Source organism: Lagenorhynchus albirostris, chromosome 18 (genome assembly GCF_949774975.1).
Source record: "Lagenorhynchus albirostris chromosome 18, mLagAlb1.1, whole genome shotgun sequence".
Lineage (NCBI taxonomy): Eukaryota > Metazoa > Chordata > Mammalia > Artiodactyla > Delphinidae > Lagenorhynchus > Lagenorhynchus albirostris.
In genome coordinates this window covers 64,470,533-64,479,257 of record NC_083112.1, presented here as the reverse complement: position 1 = coordinate 64,479,257, position 8,725 = coordinate 64,470,533, and the positions used below count along the sequence as shown (strand labels likewise).

General features: G+C 44.1%; 1 non-coding gene across 1 annotated transcript; it reads right to left on the bottom strand.

The window, feature by feature from the left end:
• Positions 1 to 5,893: 5,893 nt before the first annotated feature.
• On the bottom strand, positions 5,894 to 6,057 carry LOC132509066 (U1 spliceosomal RNA). Its single transcript, XR_009536886.1, has one exon. It is a non-coding gene; the product is annotated as a U1 spliceosomal RNA (small nuclear RNA).
• Between the last annotated feature and the right edge of the window lie 2,668 nt (positions 6,058 to 8,725).

Sequence of the window (8,725 nt, the reverse complement as noted above, 5' to 3'; positions counted from 1 at the left end):
AGTGAATGCTTGGCCCAGATAAAAGCCTAACTATTCAGATCCCAGGGTACAGTCACAGGTCATGGTACTATTCAATATATTCCTCTCCTAGCAAGCTTTATTAAAAAAACAAATTTATTTATTTAATTTATTTATTTTTGGCTGCTTTGGGTCTTCATTGCTGTGCATGGGCTTTCTCTAGTTGCGGTGAGCGGGGGCTACTCTTCATTGAGGCTCTCGGGCTTATGGTGGTGGCTTTTCTTGTTGCCGAGCACGGGCTCTAGGTGCGTGGGCTTCAGTAGTTGTGGCACACGGGCTCAGTAGTTGTGGCTCACGGGTTCTAGAGCGCAGGCTCAGTAGTTGTGGTGCACGGGCTTAGTTGCTCTGTGGCATGTGGGATCTTCCCGTACCAGGGATCGAACCCGGGCCCACTGCATTGGCAGGTGGATTGTTAACCACTGTGCCACCGGGGAAGTGCCTCCTAGCAAGGTTTTGATGCCTGTAATTTAAAGTCAGTCCTTCTTCCCTAATGAGCGCAACACAGCAAACACTTTTTATTTTTTTAAGTTTATTGAGCTGTGATAAAAATAAAAAATGAATGTCATGGAGCATTAGTATTTGTAAGCTGTGACTTTACTGCAATACATTTGCCTGAGTCCAGCGAACGAAAATAACGTGAAGTATAGCCAAACTTTTCAGAAAGTAAAATTATCTAAGGCCCAGTACACTGCAGGTGGTATGGAGTCAGTGAACATACGTTAATTCTATTAAGTTGTTTTTGTTTGTTCTTAACTTTCCTTATAGCAATAAATATTTTGATAGATGAAGAGTCCCTTTAAAATCAATTTTGTTAGATATTTAAAAAAAATAAAAAATAAATAAAGTCAGTCCTTGTTTTTCTCAATGCAGTTTGAAGTCCAGGTTAATGAATATGTCATATTATGCTGACTGCTAATGTGGGATATGTAACAACGGAGATAGGAACTGGCTTGAAGTTTTCCTATGACTCTAAAAAATGCCCAAGTGATCTGACTAGAAAAGAGAAATTGGAGCACTCCTCTCAGGCAGGGTTCCTGGGACCTGTGCTGTTCCTAGGTGGTTAGGACTTGATTTTAGTAGCAGCACCTGGAGTCAAGGATGTTCCAAGAGGCAATATCTGGAAGGAAACTGAAAGAGAAAGATAGACAGTGCCACCCAGGATATCAATCAGAGGGACTAGGAGAAAAGCAGAAAGTGCAGGTCCAGGATGAGGTCAGAAACATTCAGAAGCAGGCTCAAATGAGAGAGTCCAGGGACTTCCCTGGCGGTCCAGTGGTTAAGACTCCAAAAAAAAAAGAGAGAGAGAGAAAGAGGGTTCAAAATGGAGACTGAGGTCAGAGCCTATGGGGATCCCAGAGCCTTTTTGGTATATTTTGTAGCTGCCAAATTTAAGTAAAAAAAAGAAAAGGCTAACTACTCCGCAACAACCTTGCTACAGAATTTTAATGACAGCTGATTTCAGATGGAATTCTGCCACAAGGAGAGTCAGCTAGTAGCAAATATTTATGAGCAGGCAAGCACAAAAACAGTTCACATAACCTGTTCTGTAAACTCCATAAAGTCCCAGCTCCCTGTCCTTATATATGCTGTAACTACACCTTAGGAAAGGTTGACCTGAGACAGTTACAGTAATCTAGAGATAAGTAGTTAACCCACCGGCAATCAAAATTCTCTGCAATCATGGCTGGACACGCAAGACCATTTCAGAAAGTTGCCTTGGGATCCAGGACAAATGAAGAGAGAGGGAAGTCTTTCGAAGTTATGTCTACCTTGTTTTACATGATGCTGTCTAAAATATTTTAATCTATTCTTGTAGTTTGAGTACCACCGAGTCACCAGCGAGGATCCACTTCTACACCCAGGATGCCAATTATGAGCTATTCATTTCACCAATGAAAACCCACTAGTTCCCACCGGATTTGTTTGTTTACAAGAGCTATTAGCACTTGGTGTCTACACTGCAGTAGTGCTGTGCAACACGGCTTATCATTTAGGCCTTCACTTATCTATAGTCTCTACAGAGATGCCACGCTCCCAGCCCTGATCTGTTGCGAGGTGAACTGTGCCCCCATTCCCCCAAAAAATATATTGAAGTCTGAACACCAATATTCCCACCTGTGAACGTGATCTTATTTGGAAATAGTGTCTTTGCAGATGTAATCAAGTTAAGATAAGGTCATACTTGGGAATTCCCTGGAGGTCCAAAGGTTAGGACTCGGGGCTTTTACTGGGGTGGCCAGGGTTCAATCCCTGGTCAGGGAACTAAGATCCTGCAAGCCGTGTGGCATGGCCAGAAATAATAATAATAATAACGAGGTCATACTTGATTAGGGTGGGCCCTAGATTCAATGACTGGTGTCCTTAAAAGGAAAGATTCTAAGTGCTGTATTTATTTCAGAGCTCTCCCTATTATCTGAAGTTATTGGGTTTTGGGTTTTTTTTTTTTTCACTTCTTTATATGTCATCCTCTACTAAGCTGGAATAGACACTATTTATCTGTTCTTGTTTTTTTTTTTTTTTTCTGTATTCCTCCGTGTCTTTAAGAGTGCTTGGTACATGGTAGATGCCCAGCAAATATTTCTGAAATCAATGAATGAATATGGCTCTAGCTGCCTAGGGCTGTTGTAATAAAGCACCACGGGCTGGGTGCGCAGCAGCCATCCGTATAGAAATGTATTCGTTCATAGTTCTGGAAGCGAGAAGCAGCAGCAGTTCGCAGCATGGGAGGCAGGGCGTGGGGGAGAAATATAGACGGAGATGCGCCCTCTAGGAGGAAGCAGAACCATCAAGTGAAAAAAAAGGCTGGTCCAGGTGATGATGGGCTGCAACTGGAAGAAAGTCTATATTGAGGAGGTCAGGACCCTGGGCCGGTTAGACCTAATCTAGTGAAACTGATGTAGGGAATTTGCAGCCCCATAGCTCATGCACATGGTTAAGTGCCCTTGATCGGAATCAACTCTGGAATGGAATGCATGACCTTGAATAAGGCATTCAGTAAGTCCCAGGGATGGCGGGGCTGGCACAAATCCAGAAGGTGTCTATTCCACTGAGGACAAATTGTTGCCCCGGCTACAGTGGAGGGGCCCATGGCATCAACATGCCATCTGATGGCTGGGCCGGCTTCGTGTACCCAAGGCGTGGCGCCATATTAGGGTATCAGGGTTGGGTGCTGCTGTTGTGGGCAAGCTGGACGCTCGGCAGTGACAGCAGCCAGGCTAACTTGGAGAGAAGGGATCTGTATTACTGAGTCCAGGCACGGTTTCCATCCCTAGCACCTTTGCCACTTTGTGCATGAACTCATTGGGCAGGTCTCGAAGAGGCTGAGCAAAGAGCTGTCGTAGAGTGGGAATACCCAATTTGAAAACCTCCTCAGCAGGGAGGGACTGCCAGTGGGCATTCACACAGGACAAAAATACTGTCTCACTGCGATGCCAAAAGATACATCCATCCGTGAATGTATCTCTTCCCTAGAACTTGTTACAAATCTTCCAACCATTAATTCCTATCATCTGGCTAAAATTTTAGCTATGATAGATGATAGATAGATAGATAGACAGATAGACAGGAGGGAGGGAGGGAGGAAGGGAGGAAGGAAGGGGGGGAAAGGGACATAAACCTTCACATCTGTTCATATTTCTCAGGCCATGCCTTCTAGGCAAAGTGGGTAATGATGTGCACGTACTACTCAAAATTTTGCTGACAGGGAATATTTCACATCAACTTATTCAGTGCTATCCCTGAGTGTGGCTGATACACAGCAGCTCACGTCTCCCTGAGATAAGCACTTAGTGCAAAGCCTGCTACTTCCTACTCTACAGGTCCTATCGGCATGATGTTATCAATGTAGTGGACCAGACTGATACCCTGTGTAATAAGGAGATGATAAAGTCACTGCAGACCAAATTGTGACAAAACGCCTTCTGTCACTTTATGTCATTCATTCTACATCAGGATAACATCCAACAGCCTATTATGTTCCCTGTTTACTGGGTGAGAGGAAAGAAACTGTCAGCTCAAGAGCTACATATCGGGTACCGGGTGCTGTGTTAATTTTCTCTAGGAAAGAATTCTACCTAGAACAGCAGCTGTTAATAGAGTTAACATCTGATTAAGTTTATAATAATCCACTTGTTTTATTCTAGATCCCTCTGACTTCTGCACTGTGTAAACCAGAGGAGTGATAAGATTTGCCACCTATAGAAGAGTTATTAGTTATCCAATGTCTGTCCTTCTCTTATTCTGCAATAACAGAACCTTGTTGGCAGCTTGGCACATGATCCTTCCAGCTAAGAGCGGCCGTGGGACTAAATTCTGGCTGGTGGAACGTAGGTGGAGGAGTTTTGTGCTTATATTTAAGGGTGTTGGTTGGGGGTCTTATCCTTCCCTTCTTTATTCCTGCTGCCTAGAATGAGAATGTAATCAGTGGTCCTCCTGCAGCTACAAAGCCATAGGAGTGGATGAGATCACCTTGGGGGTCAGTACAGTTGATGGAAAGTAAAATTCCATTAGTAGGAAGATGAAAAGAAATCAGAAGAGGAGACTAACTATAAGGTAGAAGGAGAATCAAAAGAGAGTTATGCCCTAGAGAGCAAGAGAAGAAAGTGATTTAAAGACAGCTGTTTAACAATATTACATAATACTTATAGGTTCAGTAAAACGTGGAATGAGAAATGATTATTGAATTCGGCAACACGAAGGTTCCTGGTGAATTTTGGGCTTGTCTAATGTCTTCTTGTGATTAAATTCAGGTACGCATTTTTGGCAAGAATAACAGAAATGATGTTGTGTCCTTCCAGAGAAAAAATACTAACAGGAGATGAAATAAAATTTATATTTTATGGCAAGACAAGAAAAATTTAACTTTTCTCTCTTTGTTTGGGCCTCCTCCCTCCCCTTTAGTGTGTATTGTGCATCTGCATTGACCAGACCTCCTTAGGAGATAACATTCCTTCTTAACCTTGTAAAGAGTCAGGATGACCCATTACTTGATAACTCCTCAGGAGATAACCTGCCTTCTTAATCTTGTAAGGTGTCAGATGTCCCACTACTTACTTGGTACCTGCAGATCTGGACTGTGGAACTGTCAATATGTCATTTGACAAATTACCCTTTGTCTCAAAAACATATATAACTGTGCTTTGATCTCTAACGGGGCACAACAGTCCTCAGAGCTTTCTAAAAGACCGTGTTCCGGGGTTATAATCCTCGGGTTGGCACCAATAACATTTTCCATTTCTTTCTTAGGCTGACTATTGATCTATTTTTCATCGACATATACATAGATAGAGATACATACATACCTATATAAGGGAGATTTATTACGAGGAATTGGCTTACGTGATTATGAGGGCTGAGAAGTTTCACAATCTGCCGTCTGAAAACTGGAGACCCAAGAGAGCCAGTGGTGTAATTCAGTCCAAGTCCGAAGAAGGCCTGAGTACCAAGGGAGGCAAAGATGTAAATCCCAGTCCAAGGGCAGGAGAAGATGAGATGAGATGTCCACTCAAGCGGTGAGACAGGAAAAAAAGGACTGAATTCCTCTGTCTTCCTCCCTGCTTCTATTCAGGCCCTTAACAGGTTGGGGGGTGGCAACCCACACTGGGGAGGGCAATCTACTTTAAAGAGTCCACTGATTCAAAGGCTAATCATCCTCACAGACTCACCCAGAAACAATGGTGAATCTGGGCACTCTGCAGACAGTCAAGCTGACATCATATTAGGAGACCCATGATGTAGATATGTTTCAGCATTGGTGATATTAACTCAATCACAGGTTTCTCCACTGTGAATTTACTATTTCCCTTTCAACTTACTAAGGGTTTTGTGGCGATATAATTTTGAGTCTATGCCAATATCCTGTTTCTTTTTTTTTTTCCAGGGAAAAGCACGAACGCAGTCCCCCACTACCACAAATTATGCGGTCGCGTTTCCCACATTTGGGGAAATCTCAGGGGTCAGCACATCCAGAGTACAATGGATGAAGCTCGTCCTGGGAAAACCACCTTTGTGATCAGCGTATCTCCCCTGCCAGGTAAGTATGCAATATCTTGTTTCTCACCATATTTTTGCCTAGCAATTTTAGCATTTATTCTTACCTGTAACTATTACTACTATGATGTTTACCACATGGTAATTTTTAACATTTCTGCCAACCCATCTACGTTTATTAATTGGAATTTACTCTAAAAGAGTCTTCTGCTCACTTCTAAGTGAGAATGGGTAGGACAGGTCTTGGCTGTTGGCTCTGTGGTTTGTGGTGATGATTCATGGTCACCTTTGTCCAGTAGAAATATTGGGAGGTGGATGGAAAGGCACCAGCCTTCTGACCATGAAGAAAAGAACTGACAGTTTTTCATACTGTTTTCCAAATTTTATGTGATTACATTGTCATTAATTTAATAATAACACTTTCACAGTAAAATAGACCATAACATGACTGGTTATCTTCTGGGTGACTATATTCATTAAGTCAGAAAGAAAAGAGCGTGGGTAGGGTAGAAATGACATGAAAATTTCTCATTCAATTTCCTCTGCATGTGAGAAGCAGAGAAAGGACAGACTTCTCAAGCTCAGCCTGAATGATATGATGACCTTTATGAACCCTGGTAGCTTTAGATCATCTAACAAAGCCTTTTGATGGACTTGGCTGGAGGCTCAGGAGATGCTTTTGACTCAAGAAAAATACCTTGATTTGGAAGGGGTTTTGGTTTCTAATTTTTCTTTATAGGGGCAGAAAACACAACCTTTCCTCTCCTGCAGAAAACTGCACTCTGTAGGTACAGAAATAAGGGCAGGATCTTTTATCTGATGAATTCCAACTGTTTTAGGGTTGGGAACTCACAATCCTTCCTTACAGGCAGGCACGGGATAGAGAACTATGAGTCTTTGTGTAAAAACCAAGGGAAGGAGGGCACAATTACAATAAGAAAGAACGAGCTGGCCTCTGCAGACAGGTGGGCTGACGGCTGGGACATCGGACAGTTGCAGCCCTCACTGCTAAGGTTTGCTGCCAGTGACTCATGCAAGTTCATTCCAGAGCCCTCTCTCCACTGCCCTCACTTCTCAGGGTTTGCTCTCCAAATCCCTAGACCTCCCTTATTCCAAACTAAGCCTGTAAACACACTGCCTTGCTGATCTTCAATCATTTCCTTGATCAGACTTTGACCCTGCTCGAGCCTTGCATCAACAAATAACAAAGGAGTGAACATGAAATTTATACTTCACGTGTTATCCTTTTGCCATCTGACCATGAGTATTCCCAACACCAGATTCTTTTTTCAGAGCAGGTAGAATGTTGAAGGAGGGAAGCGGAGGGAGGACTGAGGACTGGACTGTCCTGATGGGTCTGTCCACCCAAATACTGTTGAGTTCATCTCCTTGAATCTCTAATCCCATCTGCTTATCTCAGCTCCAGCTCCACCACTCAAGCCCAGTGAAGAGCTGGGCTCTTTCTCTCCTGGAAGACAGTCATACTGGCCAGAGAAGCCCTGCATTCACTCCAGCCCAGTGGTTCTCAACTGGGAATTCGGCTCCCCCAGAGGACATCTGGTAATGTCTGGATACATTATCAGTTGTTACAACTAAGTGGGGGGGAGGCAGGGGCAGTGACTACTGCCATCTCGTGTGTAGAGGTCGAGGACACTGCTATGCATCTTACAATGTACAGGACAGCTCCCACCACTGACAGAGAATTATCTGGTCCAAAATGTCGATGGTGCTGAGGTTGAGAAAGCCTGCTTCCAGTCCCCCTGCAATACCTCGAATACATAACCATGCTCTATTTTTTTAAAAAAATTAATTAATTAATTATTTTTGGCTGCGTTGGGTCTTTGTTGCTGCACGCGGGCCTTCTCTAGTTGCAGCGAGCAGGGGCTACTCTTAGTTGCGGTGCACAGGCTTCTCATTGCGGTAGCTTCTCTTGTTGCGAAGCATGGGCTCTAGGGCACAGGCTCAGTAGTTGTGGCGCATGGGCTTAGTTGCTCCGCAGCACGTGGGATCTTCCCAGACCAGGGATCCAACCCACGTCCCCAGCATTGGCAGGCGGATTCCTAAGCACTGTGCCACCAGGGAAACCCCCATGCTCTTTCTTTAAAGAGCAACTTGTATCATGTCACCGCATTGCTTAAAACCTTTTAATCTTTCCCATTTTTCCTGGTATGAAGATTAAACAGAAAATCCTCAGCTCCTTGAACCTGCATGACCTGGCAGCCACCCTCCATCTTTTCTTGTATTCTGTGCAGTAACCAGCCTAACTTTATTCCTGTTTTTCTAGAAAGCATCATACTTCCTCCTCCCTCACAGGATCTTGGCACATGTTTTTCCCTCTTATAAATCACTTTCCTCCCTCTTACCAGCCTCTCACCCTTGGGCAAACTCACTGCTGCCTTCTAATCCTTTAGGAGACCTCAGCTCACAGCTTACCCCATCAGACTCCCTCCCTGACCACCAAACTGTAAGCAGCCTGAGATGAAAGGCCACGTGGAGAGAGAAACCAGTCCAATCCAGCTCTTCCAGCCATCCCAGCTCAGCCCTGCGATGGAAGTGAGGCCCGTCTTGGACACCCAGCGCCAGCTGAGCCTCCAGCTGGGCCTGTGAGTGAGCCCAGGGAGGCCAGCAACAGCACCGCCTAATCAGCCCTCACAACTGTACTAAGCAATGAATAAATGACCGCTGTTTTAAGCCACTTATGTCTCGGGTGGGTTATGTA